Source organism: Zootoca vivipara, chromosome 5, assembly GCF_963506605.1.
Source record: "Zootoca vivipara chromosome 5, rZooViv1.1, whole genome shotgun sequence".
NCBI classification, from domain to species: domain Eukaryota; kingdom Metazoa; phylum Chordata; class Lepidosauria; order Squamata; family Lacertidae; genus Zootoca; species Zootoca vivipara.
The window spans coordinates 30468082-30483745 of NC_083280.1; positions in this window are offsets into that span (position 1 = coordinate 30468082).

Consider the following 15664-nt stretch of genomic DNA (forward strand, 5'->3'; position numbering starts at 1 on the left):
TTTTCCTCTTAAGTATTAAATTGCTCAAACTGCTCAGTTAAGGGCTTTATTTTCAAGTCAATTCTATTGAATTTCTGCAGTCAGGCAGAACATGTTCTCTGAGGCAAATTTGGCTAATGTGTGTTCTGTCCGCCTGCTAGCTCACAAAACATTTGGCAGGTACATTTTCACCCACTCAGATTGTATGGATTTTAAAGTCTTTCATTACGGTATCTGGCTACAGAGTTGGGTCCACGCAGCGAGAAGAAATCAGGTTGTTACTTCTTTAGCATTTGTTGAAAACTCAAATTAACTACGGTAACTTTATAAGCAATGACTGATAGGAAAGCTTCACCTGTTGAATCTGTGGGCTGCTGATAAAGGCACAGGATTTCTGTGAAGGACTTCTGGTCAGTCATCACTATATTTTACCACCTTTCTTCTGACAAATACAAGATTGCCACCAAGGTGCTCTGCCTCACTGGTCTCCTCCATCACTTTCTAAATAATCAAGTATAGTCGTATTTTGGAAGTCAAACGGAATCCGTTCCGGAAGTCTGCTCGACTTCCAAAATGTTCAAAAACCAAAGTGTGGCTACTGATTGGCTGCAGGAAGCTCCTGCAACCAATCAGAAGCCCCATCAGGCATTCACTTTCCCAAAATATTTCGCAAACCGGAACAGTCACTTCCGGGTTTGTGACATTTGGGAGCCAAACTGTTCGGGAACTAAGCTGTTTGACTTCCACGGTATGACTGTATCAATGGAACAAAGCCTGTTTAAAGAAAAGAGTTTTATTATACACAATGAAACATATTATATATGCCTATAACATAGCTGCCAAGTTATCCCTTTTTTAAAGGGATTTTCCCTTATGCTGAATAGGCTTCCTCGCGAGAAAAGGGAAAACTTGGCAGCTATGGCCTATAATAAAACAAGAGGTGGCAACAAGTGACTCTTCCAAGCTAAAGGTTGTTTTTTTTCCTGCCCAGGAAGCTAACCGCTCGTTCCTGACTGCTGAGATTCATGGAGGTGGGGAATTATTGACCAGGAATGGGAGCAGAGAGCTGCAATTGAAGTTGTTTACTCCACTGTGGCTCCTGCTAGGATCAAGATGCAGCTCAAGCTTTTCCAGTGTTCTATTACTAATTTCCCCAGTCAATACAGAAACTGTATGCATTTAAATAATTGCAGTAGTTTTTAACTTCAATGGAAAGGGAGCAACACATGAATTTAGATAATGTGCTGCACATTGACATATCAAGATTGAGGGTTAATTCTATTTAAGCAATATTGCTTTTCTAGGGTAACTGTGTGGCCCACTTTAGAGAAGACGGTAAACTTGTTTGAAGGGCTGCCCAATCCATGTCTGGTTTAAAACAGGCATGGCCAAACTTGGCCCTCCAGCTGTTTTGGGACTACAACTCCCATCATCCCTAGCTAACAGGACCAGTGGTCAGGGATGATGGGAACTGTATTCCCAAAACAGCTGGAGGGCCAAGTTTGGCCATGCCTGGTTTAAAGGTAATGAACCAGAAGAGGGGAGGGAGCCCTGAAGTTGCCCATCAACAGTTAGCACCTTGGACAGTACCAGGGACCCAGGTGGCGCTGTGGGTTAAACCACAGAGTCTAGGGCTTGCTGATCAGAAGGTCGGCGGTTCAAATCCCTGCAATGGGGTGAGCTCCCATTGCTTGGTCCCAGCTCCTGCCCACCTAGCAGTTCGAAAGCACATCAAAGTGCAAGTAGATAAATAGGGACCGCTCTGGCGGGAAGGTAAACAGTGTTTCCGTGCGCTGCTCTGGTTCGCCAGAAGCAGCTTTGTCATGCTGGCCACATGACCCGGAAGCTGTCTGCGGACAAACACTGGCTCCCTCAGCCTATAGAGTGAGATGAGCACCGCAACCCCAGAGTCGGACACGACTGGACCTGATGGTCAGGGGCCCCTTTACCTTGGACAGTAGCCTGAGCTACTGAGCTATATACCTAGGTCTCTCAATTAGTCTTCCTCCCTATGGGAAGATGTATTGCATTTCTATTTAAATTACAGTAATAATTTCAAAAGTTGCATTCATACCTACAAATTAGCATTTGCTATTTTAATGCAAATCTGAGTCCTCTTTTGTGATGCATAACTGGCCTTCCTATGCTTTCCTGCTGAGTTGAAAATAATATGGAAATAATGCTTCTCATTTGCTCAAGAAAGGAGAGTCCTTAGCTCAGAAAACAGCCTGAGCTCAGTCACTGAATAAGAATTATTAAACCAACAATAGACATGAAGGGAGTTAAGCAAACTTTTTTCAAAGGATTGGAAAAAAGGAAGAAAAATTACAGGAATTCGTGTCCTGACAATACACAGGAGGAGAGACCTAATCACTCTCAAAAATTCTTGCAAATGGTGACAGAGTGATTAGAACCCTCCATAGGATTATGAGGAGATGACAATAACCAGAAAGTTGAGAACATTACAAATACTTTGGATGGTGGGCAATGTCAGAAAAACTGGAATGTTGCAGAGTCAGAATAAGGTAGAAACAGAAAGATGAAACCCAGGACTGTCAGCTAAAGGAAATGAAGCTTAGCGGATGTTGGGACAAAGTGACAACATTACTCAAACCCGAGATTCGTTGTCAAATACTATGGCTTTCAGATAACCTGGCCCCAAGACGTTCAGGGCTTTATATGTTAGCATCAATCCCTTAGATCACCTGTAAAAAAATTACTCATGCCATTGCAACCGATAGAATATGGTGACCTGAAAACAGGCATTGTCCCCCATTGCCTCATTCTGGAATTGCTTCATATGCTTTGCAAAGTCATATCATTTTGCCCAGGCTTCCCTTGATCTTTAAGATTGGCCCTGTTATTGCCGAATTTGTCTTTTCCCTAATGCTGCTTTTAACATTTGTATCTTGAGCTTTTATGACACTCTTTTATTGTCTTTGTATTGTATTTTTGTATACAGCTTAGGGATGTTTAAATATTAAGCGGTTTAGAAATGCTTTTAAATAAATAAACTGAAATAAATCTAAATGAACAAAAATGCCCAAACACTGTCCTAATATTAACATTAAGACTGCAGCCCAATACGCAGTTACCTGGGAGTAAGTCCAACTGAACTCATCTGAGGACAACATGCATTGGAGTACAACAGTGCAAATAGAAGGGAATATTTTATACGTGTGGGAGGAATGGAAATCTTTTGTGATACTGTGTGCCAAAATATAACGTATAAACAAAAACCAGAAAAATCCCCCACATGTGCCGATATTCAGCTTCAGGAATAATAATACAGCCTAATGTTCAGCATGATTTATGGCCTAATAAGTCTTCCAACCTATGAAAAGTCATTCAGCATTGCCATGGATTCAAAATAAAGATAATCCACATTATTTACATAATTGCTAGAAAGCTTTTATAATCTGCTTCCATACTTCAAATCTTAATTATTCCCCATCCATTTACTCATTTGTTTATGTTATTTGAGGGTGGGAAACTGAGCATAGCGAACTGAAACGAAGAGCACAAAGCTCTGCCTTTTTGCCCACTGACTCCATGCCTATCTCAGCTGTGACAACTGTGCTGCCAGAAATGTAGAGCTGTTGCCAAGATGTCCCACCCTCACAAGGACTTCTGCTTGCACAGGTAACCTTTCCATCTCCTCTCCCTGTGTGCCCCCCAAATCTGCTGCAGAGAGCTGAGGAGCCTCCAGAACAGATTTGGGTGTGTGCAGGTGGAAGAGAAGCTCCATTGCATAAGCAGATGAAGTCTGTGAATGAATGGGACAACTTTGTTGGACACAACCCCATCAGGGGTGCCAACTTGAAAATAGTGAGGGGAAGGCAGGTAAGCCCCGCCCCACATAATCAATCAGATTTGGGTGTGTGCAGGTGGAAGAGAAGCTCCATTGCATAAGCAGATGAAGTCTGTGAATGAATGGGACAACTTTGTTGGACACAACCCCATCAGGGGTGCCAACTTGAAAATAGTGAGGGGAAGGCAGGTAAGCCCCGCCCCACATAATCGAACACACGCCCCACATAATCAAACACACCATTTGAATGGCAATGCCCATCAACTTGGGGGACAGCCCCTTAAATATTTTATTGGGGGGCTGAAGAGACCTTGGACCCTAGGAGTTGGCTCCTATGCAACCCATATTCATGCAGACATTTTTACATATGTAGAATAGTTCATCATTTCACATGAGCAGCTCTCTTCCTCTGCTCCTGAGCGCCTGCAGTTGTCAAACTTGTTCCTCATCTGAATCTAATTATTAAGCCATCTGTGGATAAGACTATGATTCCTACCATCGCCAAGGGTTATGTATGCACACACACCCCTCCTGGATTCAGAATCATGTGTGCAAAGGGTACGGCCTGAATAATTCCCAGCTGTAATTCTTAGCATCCAGCACAATGGAAGTGGGAATTGTTCACATAGTGCTAGACAGCTGTCCATCGGTGAGAAGGGAGTGGATGCATCTGTTGAGTCAATCCACTCATACAGATACAATCGCTCAGCATTGCATGGACAGCTTAAGGCCCCTGTGCTTTCCTCCTTCTGATTTTTACTCTGCCAGCTGAGCAATAACAGCCACCATCGACTCCTCGGATGCGATGTCTGCCAAAACAACAGGGAAGGTTTTGATCACTTGGTGCCAAGAGGGCTTTCCCGACACCGTTCCAACAGGGCAAATTGTCGTGAGTACCTTGTTAGAAGGCAGCATGGCAATTAATATGCAAAACTGGCAGCAGCCACCGAAAATACTGCAATTGAAACAGGCAAGTGGAGATTCATTACAAAGCCTTGTAGCTTTATTACTTATTGTTTTATTTATTAAATTTGTATGCCGCCCTTCATCCGAAGATCTTAGGGTGGTTCACAACATAAGAAATACAAAATGAGAACACAAAATGCACAGTAAAACAAAAGCAAAGCAATAACCTCATCCCCTCTACAAGCATATTTAAAAGGACATAGACCGTTAATCAACCAAAGACCTGGTTACAGAAAAATGTTTTCACTTGGAGCCTAAAGATATGGAATGAAGGGGGCTAGGTGAGCCTTTATGGGACAATCAGCCCTTTTCTAGTAATGAAGTTCTTACAATTCAAAAAGATTCCTTTAAACCCTCTAACCTCCATACCCCACAAACTGTGCATCAAGGAAACACACCACTCTTGGGATATGTTGCTTATTTGGGGTCATTTCTGGTGTTCCTCCAAACAAGCTGCTTATTCAGCATTCATCCTGATTTGCCTGCACAAAGCTGGTTAGATTTACTGAGCATTCACTTCGTTTGTTTACTGGTTGTTGTTGTTGTTGTTGTTGTTGTTGTTGTTGTTGTATATTTCTTTATATCCCACCTTTAGTCCCTGACTGGGACTCAAGGCAGCTTACAGATAAAATAGGAACAGCTAAAGGTGGTTGGACAACAAGAATTCATCCTGATTTTCTTGTGGGTTGGTTACGCATATTCTCTTTAATTGCCAATGCATTCCAATGCACTGCAAAAAAATCTGTTGTTGCTTGTCTGTTTCTTTGCAGTGCAGGGGGAGGAGCCATTTGGCATTTTATGTATGTTATTTTACATCTATGTACCCTTCAGTATGGGATGCAGGTGGCGCTATGGGTTAAACCACAGAGCCTAGGGCTTGCCGATCAGCAGGTCAGCATTTCAAATCCCTGTGATGGGGTGAGCTCCCGTTGCTCGGTCCCTGCTCCTGCCAACCTAGCAGTTCGAAAGCACGTCAAAGTGCAAGTAGATAAATAGGTACTGGTTCGCCAGGAGTGGCTTTGTTATGCTGGCCACATGACCTGGAAGCTGTACGCCAGCTCCCTCGGCCAATAAAGCGAGATGAGCGCTGCAACCCCAGAGTCGGTCACGACTGGACCTAATGGTCAGGGGTCCCTTTACCTTTACCCTTCAGTATATCAATTCTGAAATAATATGGAATTCATCAGATTAAAATAAATTATAGACGTGAACTTGACAGACATTGTGCTTTTAAATGGATGTTTCTCCATCCATAGGCATTTTGTCCTTTTCCCCCTCTAGCCAAAAATGCAGTTAATAAGTTTTACTGTGGTTGCCTGTTTTCAAACACACTGTGCTCTGCCAGGAAAGGTTAAAGCATGTGTACTTAATTATGTCTATATGGTCTGTTTCATGGTGTTCTAATTAAATATCACACTACTGGTGGAAAAACCTTGCTTGATCATTAAAACTGTCTCTCTACTAAATGAGCATACTAAATAATCTGACCCAGAAGATGGGTAAAGAAGTTACAGGGGGTTGGCTCTGAAACAACATTTTTCATTACCCTTCAACACAGTCTTGAACATCTGAACTCTTTTTTTTTTTAAGTTAAGAATATGACACAAGCTGAACTTTGCTATATGTGGAGAACAGAGGTCGGTGGCATGGCAGTGGTGCCCTTAGTAGAGACAGCTGAGGTGGGTGGCACTTCCTGTTTCACCTTGTTATGTACTGAGCTGAATCATAGAACAATAGGATCCAGAATCAGCAGTCTGATTGGTCCGCAGGAGCCACCCAATCCAACTCCAGGTGGAAGTGAATCCGCAACCTGATTGGCCTGCAGGAGCAGCTAATCAGGCTGCTGGCAGAAGTCAATCCACAAACTGATTGGCCCACAGGTGTAGCCCTGAAGTAGCCAATCACACAAAGCCCATTGTGTAAATAATGTATATAAGCAGATGGTTTTGGGAAAAGGGCATTCTTCTCTTCTTCTCCTTGATGACTAAGAGCTGAATAAAGAGCATGAAATTCACTCTCGACTCCGAGTATATTTCACACCTCAAGCAGCAAATTCTTTTGGACACAATGTTCATAAGAAGGGTGGGGACCCCAGCCAGCTATTTTGTCTGCGTAATAACACAGGCAGCGTACATCATCACCCACTTGAAACATTACCATTCATATGTTAGTGGTTGCAGTTTCTCTATTATTAGCCACTGCTGGAGGTCAGTCCCGTAATTTTTCTTCTGATTAGTAATAATGTTTGGAGAGGTGGGTTGATTTACTAATTTGAAGATTTCCTACAAACCTACCCTCCATAATGTATGCGTCAGCAGGGCCAGGAGAAAAAACAGCAAACTGTCTTTTAAGTTCAAGCGATTAGCATAAAGAATTAACCCCCATCCACTTTCAAATGTAAATATTTTGTTCTCAAGTGATAATGTTTAAATGGTTGAAATGCTAATGATGGAAAGCATCTGTGTGTGCGTTCAGCATTCCACTCACGGAACATCCCTTTGCTCCCAAAATAGATTTTGCTTCAACAAGTAACAGTTTTTTTTCAATAAAATAAAAAAATTGTGATGTGCTGAGTTTTCAGACTGCAGTAAAAAAAAATAGGAACCCCCCCAAAAAGGACTGGAAGCAGAAAGATACCCCACAACTGTCCCATTTTAAGTGGGACATCCTGAATCACAGAAGCCAATCGTGGCTTCTGTTCTGATGCCAGAATGTCCATTTAAGACTGGCGCCCTGGCGTGAGTCAGCAGGGTCGCTCCTGAAGAACGCCAGAGTGCCTTCTGGGATTGCTTTGGCAATCATCAAAGGGCCACAACAAAGCGCCTCTGCTCTGGTGCGACCTTTTCATGATCACCTTATCAGAAGATGCTTTGGCCACAGTGGCAGCAGAAGAGGCAGAGGAGATAGCAGCGGAAGAGGGGGAAATTAGAAGGTGGGAAGGGAGTGGGCAGGCAGGCAAGGCAGAAGATGGGTACACGATGGTGGTGGGAGAGAACGGGTGAGTGACAAGGGCAGTGTGATGGTGCACGGGGGGGGGGTCCCAATTTGCCCTCCCAAATTGTTGGGGAGGGGCATGCAGAAACACAATAGGGTAAAACAGGCATCCCCAAACTCGGCCCTCCAGCTGTTTTGGGGCTACAATTCCCATCATCCCTGACCACTGGTCCTGTTAGCTAGGGATGATGGGAGTTGTAGTCCCAAAACAGCTGGAGGGCCGAGTTTGGGGATGCCTGTTTTACCCTATTGTGTTTCTGCATGCCCCTCCCCAACAATGATGCCCTCACATTCCATTTATACTAAATGGAACATTGCCTTCTGTTTTTCTGCACCACATGGTGCAGAAAAACCACAATTAAGCTACCAGTGTAGCGTGGTAAGAATGAGCAGATCTACATTAGAAATTTTAAAAAATCCTTCCAGTAGCACCTTAGAGACAAACTGTGGCACTGTAGGTTAAACCACAGAGTCTTGCTTCCCAGTGCATTTTCCCATCCTTTCTTGTATGACAAAAAGTCTCATCTCTGTGAATCATGAAATCAAATGCTACATGTAGAGATGTTTGGCTGCTCAGGTCATCCTGAGCAGTACAACATATATAGGAGGGACACTCCCCCTCCCCCGCTTCCTGTGCTGTCAAGAGGGTGTCCATTTTTTTCCATTAAGAGGACATTGACTCCACCATGACCAATTCCACTTGCCACCTTCAGGGCGTTTAACTGTTTTAATGTTCTGTCTCTATGTGAGCTTTGTAGACACTGAGCCTTCATTAGGAGGGGTGAGGAGTTGTATCCAAACAGGTATTTTCCTGCATACCTCAGGAGCCTCAGCCCCCCCCCCCCACACACACCTTTGCTCTGCTAATTGCACAAACCACCCCCAACCCAACACTATTAGAAGGAATATCTCTTCTGCTTTTTAAGAGCTGGAGCTCATTTCTTTGAAAACAGGTAAAAGCATTGCAAGAGCCTGTCACCACTTGATATAATGGAAACCAGGCAAGACAAACGCACATTAAAGTTGTTTAATTTCCTGTGTGTGACACATTCATTCGAAAGAAGAAGTTTTATGGGAAAGTAGCAGCATCTGAAACGTGATTCAGTTTTTTCCAGCATCAGTACAATTCAAGTGTATACGGTCTTAGGGCAGAAGAAGATTGATAATGATTGTTGCACAGAACCAGTTGCCTCTCTTCCTTCACAAGGTACTAGATTTACACAATGTTGAGTCGGTTTTTCTTTCAGCCTCATAAACCATGGTTTATTGTAACAGGAGCGAATCTAGGCAAGCCTTGGACTTTTGTACTCCCCAACTTCGCACAGCTGCAAGGAAGACTTGCAGGAGATTTATTATTTGCCGCTTATTTTGTCATCTAAATTCAGTGACTGGAGCATAATCTTAACTATGGGTTGTTTAATAGAAGCTGACTTTAAACCAAGGGTTATAAAGCTTCCGACGTGCAAGAAACTGTACTTAATATTACCATCATTTAGCGTCAGATATAACACTAAACTGTGGTTTGATGAAATCAGATGTGAATGCTCCTGATCGCCACCTTGTGGACACACTGGAGGAGGGGGGAGGTGCACGAGCTCAAGACATGCCAGGGCTCATTCCCACAACACAATAAACCATAATTTATCACAACATCCGAAAGCAGCCAATATTTTTGAGTAACCAAATTTGATTGTGCCTCATGTCATCTTGCTTAGCTGAAATTGAAGATTACATTTTGGTGTTTTTAATCTGAACATAATTAAGTTGGTAACTGGTTTATCCCTTTGCGTCAAGCATATCCTCACAAGACACTTCATTCAACCCATAAACTGCATTGCAAATTTGTTCATGACGCCGTCATGATTTGAAGAACTGCAGCAAGGATTAATGAAGACTTCCCACTCACGTCTTTCTTTTTGCAGCCGCTGCTGCTGCTGCTGCTGACTACAAGGAAAGAAATCCCTAAGGGACTTTTTAAGCTCAGCATAGACTAACCAAAATATTCTCAGAGTAGAGAAGCCATTTGCTGTACCATACTGTCCATCTAACAAAAAAAAGTATTGCTCTCTAATAGGGCTTCTGCTCAACTGAAACAAGTTACCTTCTTCAATTTGAGTTCATGTTGCTGCTTAATAAAATATACAGAGTTTTGGTGACATTTGCACTGATCAAGGGGCTCCTCCAGATAACCTATTTATTGAGCATTCACCCTGATTTGCTTGTGGAGTATTTACACATTTCCCCATGAAGCATTCATTCATCCTGTACTTTGGATTGCATCACCCTGCTACTTTCCTAACTGCAAAAGAGTAAAATTGGTGCGCTAGGATGACGGAGCACTTTAATCCACTTTAATTGTGCAAACCTAAATTTCCAGTATGTGCATGAATCCCTCCCATGAAATAGTGGCAGCCTGGAGGCAGCCTGGCTAATGTACAATGACCAGTCTTCATGCTTCTTTCCTGTTGCCACCCTAAACTAACAGTTTTGCTCACATGATAAAGCATAAAACCCAAAAAGTCTCTTATTTGGCCCAGCTTAGGGCCGATTGAAACAACAGGGAACCTGCGCCTTGTTGTAGAGTTTCCATTTTCATAAGAAGAGTTAGAAGCTCCAATGAGAATATGACTCGTGTTTTGTTTCCTTTGGCTGAGGGGGCACTCAAAAGACTTGTGCTGTTTCTTAATACTTGCTTTATTTACAAATAGACAAGCAGGGTATGAGAGAGAAAAAGAGCAAGCATTCCAATGAGGCAGGAATAGAATAGAATAGAATAGAATAGAATAGAATAGAATAGAATAGAATAGAATAGAATGTGTTAGTCCATAGACCATAACAGAATAAAACACCATACCAGAAAATGCAAACTTTCATAAACGTGAAGAAATCACAGTATGATATCAATACATAAAAATTGTTGGCATCCATCTATCTTGGGAGACAATGGAGTGCACCTTTGGCAGGGGGGGTGAGTCAAACTGTTGGAAGGTTGCAGCACCTGCTGAGGCTATAGAGAACGATACGGGAGAGACATGTTTTGTTGCAGCTGGGGCAGAGGAAGGTTGTGCTGCTGCAGTCATCAGCAAGGGATTCCCACATGGTGGGGTTGATGTTGTCAGCCTTTGTGTCTCAATTGCAGGTGCCTTTGTAAAGCAGAGTTGGTCTGCAACAGGCCTGGTGCCTGAAGCCAGCTCTCCATAGAGCACATCCTTCGGGATCGTGCCCTCTTGCATTCTGTGGACATAACCCTTAACACACAGTTCTTAGGATTCTTTGGGGGAAGCCATGTGACCTTATTCCTACTTCTTAACCATTAGTTCTCATCAGTCTGAATGTCTAACCAGCTACCTGTCTAACACAATAATGGCCAGCAAGAAACCATAATAACATGCAGCCTAAAGAAAGCAGTCTCCTAATAGCAAAATCTCTTTCAAGCCTTTAAGTTGTTTCCAAAACATGGCGGAAACAAAATGTTTGTGTCTGTAAAGGGCATGAATCAGAAGATAATTATCTCTGAAAGAGCTAAGATTTTAACTTTGACTACAAGTCCCATCTCTAATTAAGAGAAACATAATTAAACGCTATAACTCTGTTTACTCATTCTGTGTGTTTGTGTGTGTGTGTGTGTGTGTGCAATCCAGCAAGAAGCTGCTCTAAACATTTTTGTAAAAACTGAAAAAAATATCATAACTTCTGTTAAATCTGCTATGACTATAATGATGCATCACATCATGCCTATAAAAAGCAGACCATACAAATATTTAATTTTGCTAGTTTACACAAAAGGATTCGGAGTATTTTTAACCATATTCTTGACTTTTAAAATATGAAATGCTTTCCCATCCACTGGTAGGGAAGCAAAAGGAAGCATAGAAAGTCTGTACAGTACAGCAAGGGTGGGCAACCTAAAGCCTAATTTCATGGGGGGGGGGAGCTGGGAGGCAGAGCAGAAGAGGCTGAGAGGGAGGGATGTGGGGGAAAGCTGAAATGGGTGGAACAATGGAAGGAGCAATATGGGGGCAGACAGCTCTGCAAATGATCAGTTCAGAACTCTAGCAAGAGTGATCTGTCTATTCCCTGGCAGACTGATTGAGTGGAAGAAAAGGAAGAAGGAGTAAGAGAGGAAGACGAGGGGTCTCAGAAAAAGAGAAAGAGAATAGGGGGCACAGGAAGAGAGAGGAGGGGTGCCTTGGTTCCGGGGTACCTAACCAGGTTTTTTGCCCCGGGTGAAGCCTCCAGAGGGGTGCGATTGAGGCTCCCAGTCTGCGTGTGTGTACGCAAATGCACAAAGGAGGGTGCCAAACTGGGTCTTTGACCCAGGTGAAATAAAGCCTAGTTTGGCCCCTGGCCTCACCCACATTTGGCTTCTCCCTACCCTCTACCTGCAGCATCTAACAGATAAAGGAACTCACAGTGGACAACAAGATCCCTGTAAGAAGCCTGTAAGCATATATGAATGCAGCAGCACTCTCCCCTCCTGCAGGTCCGAGTAACGGGTATTCAGAAGCAGACTGCCTCCAACAGAAGGAAAACATAGCAATCATAGCTACAAGCCATTGACAGCCTTATTCTCCATGAATTTGTCTAGCTCTCATTTAAAGAAATCCCGTCTGGTGGCCATCACTACTTTTTGTGGGAACTAAGAGGCCGTGGCTACTCATTTGCAGCAAGTGAATCTTCTGTACCACCAGATTATATACAGAGAGAAGCTCTATAGCTCCCAGTTTCAGTGCTCGTGGAGTAGCATTTTGACAAGGAGGATATCTTACATTTTACAGAGTCAGAATTTCTTCACCTAGCTACTCTCAAGCAAAAATATATAGAGGAGTTCCATAGCTTCCACATTCAAAATTGGTGCCAAAATAAAGCTATTGTGATGCTGGAATTCCAAGTCTGCTTTCAAAAGACAAAAACGGCTCATGGAAAGGAGAAGCTATTTAAGATGTGAGCATACCTCTCAAAACAGACCAAAGGGATGCTGGATGTACCTTCTTCAAACACCAGGTAAAAGATGGCGAATGTACTACAGGCCTCAGTGCCCAGTTTAAGAATGGCCATCACCTGACTGGAAAAGAACAGGCTTTAACCTCTGCTTTTTGGGTTTAGGTTGTCATAGTTACAAAAGCAGCTGCAGGAGCTGATCGAACCAACAAAACTGGTTTGAGCTGGTGAAGGGAAATGCAAGAGTGAGGTGAACTCAAAATATTGAATCATTAAATTTGTTTTCCTTCCTTGAAAATAATGGAACATGGAATGAGTCAGTCAGTCAGTCAGTCACTAAACTAATGAATCTAGTGCTCATCCTGAGATAACTTCAGCAGCTGTGTATTGATAACTGTGAAGCAGCCTCCACCCTGTTGGAAGACAATGGTTAACAACCCTACCCATCTCCAAATGTCACTAACACTGGGTGCTTCTGACTGCCACTGTTTTTGGGATGAGATTCAGTCACATACCAGGAAATTCAGGGCGTACAATTAAAGCTGATTGGGAGGTCTTGAACAACAAACCCGCTTCCTCAAAAGATTTTGCAATAAGCAAAGGGAAAGGAAAATGTAGGATTATTATTATTATTATTATTATTATTATTATTATTATTATTATACTAGTGTCATTCAGCCCATTAAGTAAACGGGCGCTAGAACATGTGAGAGGAGCAGCAGGGCTGCGGCCTTCCCTCCCTCTCTGCGCTCGGCTGCGGGGTGTGCCGGGAACACAAGTAAACAAACTTGCTCTCTCGTCGTGACCGCCTCGCCTCAGGCACCGCCGCCAGGAAAGGAGCAAAGCGGGCGAGGCAGACACGTGGGCGGCTCCGTGTGCATGCCTCCTCGATGCACCCCTGCTGGGCAGGCGCTGGGCGGGTGCCGTGGTGCACCGCGCCACTCAGCCCAATGGGAAGGACACCCCTGGCTGCCGCGGTCCATGCCTAGGCAGGGGTGGGGGGAAGGTAGGGGCGGCCAGGTCCCTCTTTCCTTCCTGCCCTCCCTCTGGGCTCGAGACCCCTCCTTGTCCGCCGCCGCCACGAGGGAAGCGGTAGGCAGAGGGGTGGGGTGGGGGGAGAGTGTGCGTGTGTGTGCGCGCCCACTTGCTGCTGGTCGCCGGGGGCGTGGAGCGCAGGAGGGGGGAAGGGGGGAAGCAGCCTCCTCCTCCTCGCGCTTTAGTGCAACCGCAGTGAGGCGCTTGTCCGGCGGGAGTGGCGGTTGGCAGCCACAGGGAAACAGTAGGCAGAGTGGTGGGGGGAGAGAGCATGCGTGTGTGTTCAGTCTCTACATCCAGTCCCTGTGTCTGTGGGGCACATGCGCAGTAGCGCAAACCCAGAGACACAGGGACTGGACGCAGAGACACTTTCACTTTATTATATAGGATTACTTATACCCTGCCCATCTGGTCAGGCCTCCCCAGCCACTCTGGGCAACTTCCAACAGGATATTAAAAGTACAATAAAACACCAAACATTAAAAACTTCCCCAAACAGGGCTGCCTTCAGATGTCTTCTAAAAAAAGTTTATTTCCTTGACGTCTGGTGGGAGGGCGTTCCACAGGCACCACTACCAAGAAGGCTCTCTGCCTGATTCCCTATAACTTTACTTCTCGCAGTCAGGGAACAGCCAGAAGGCCCTCGGCACTAGACCTCAGTGTCCTGGCAAAACAGTGAAGGTGGAGACGCTCCTTCAGGTATACTGGGCTGAGGCTGTTTATGATAAAATTTGCTCTACATAATGTTGTCTAATCTACCCACAAACAAATCAGGATGTACATTTTATAGCCAATGCCATCCAATCTGTCCACATAGAAATCTCTGTGTATTTACTGTTCAAAAGGATGGGTGTCTACAGTCTGTGTGTATTGGAAGTATAATGGAGATTCAGGTCTCCACCTGCAGGATGCCATCTGCATCCTGAAGTGTACCAGTTCAAGGGCCCATGTCCGTTGCACCACACTAGTGTGTTCACTGTGATGTTTTTTGTGTCTGACAGGTCATACAGGTGTTCTCCTATTACCATGCATGAACTGATTGCTTCCATTGGTTGTTACGGGGGGGGGGGATATTTGACACACAGGGCCGAGGCTGCTGGAAGATGGCAATGTTACCACGGTCAATGGCAGTGTTACTATCAGTGTTCACATGTTAAAGTGATTTCACAGCTGGGAGTCCATAGGATTTCAATTATACTCCATAAATATTGCACCAATGTTAGAGCTATCAGCCTACTAAATTCATGGGATTGCTCTGGAAGGGTGCGATCCTGTAACTATTTGTGCATACGGAACAATTTGCAGAGACTGTAACAACGTACACCATTCTAAGCCAGATCAAGATCAAACACATTCAGTTTACGTATATCTCTTAAAAGTCTACAAGGTTGCATTGTTTTTGAGAAGGACTAGGATCAGGGACTGGGTGTCACTGTTGTCTCAGAAGACAATGGAAGAGCGTGCCTTTCGGGGTAAAGTCAAACAGTGCCTGCTGAGGCTGTACAGACCCATACCTGTTTTGTTGCAGCTGGGGCAGGTGAAGGTGACCAGTTTTATTGTTACAGGTGCACCATGGTGTTTTTCCTCTCTGTGCTTCACACTGTGACATTTAAAGTGCAGCCAACCCATGGACAATGCAAAGTAGAGACATTTGCCTTTAAGTGTGAACAAATTGGATTTCTCTCCAATTCCTACTTGGAAGTAAGCCCCACAGAGTTCCATGGTGCTTGCTCACAGGCAAGCATGTTTAGGATTTCTTCCGATATCATCCGAAAGCTTACTCGCCACAAATACCATGAAAGCCTGATATAGGAAGCAGCGACAAGAGAAACTGATAACCTATTCCTATCGCAACGTGGAATAGAGTTTACATATCACTTTGAAATCTTCTCTTCCCTTCCTCTCGCATGATTGAATCTTGTAACGCCACATCTAATC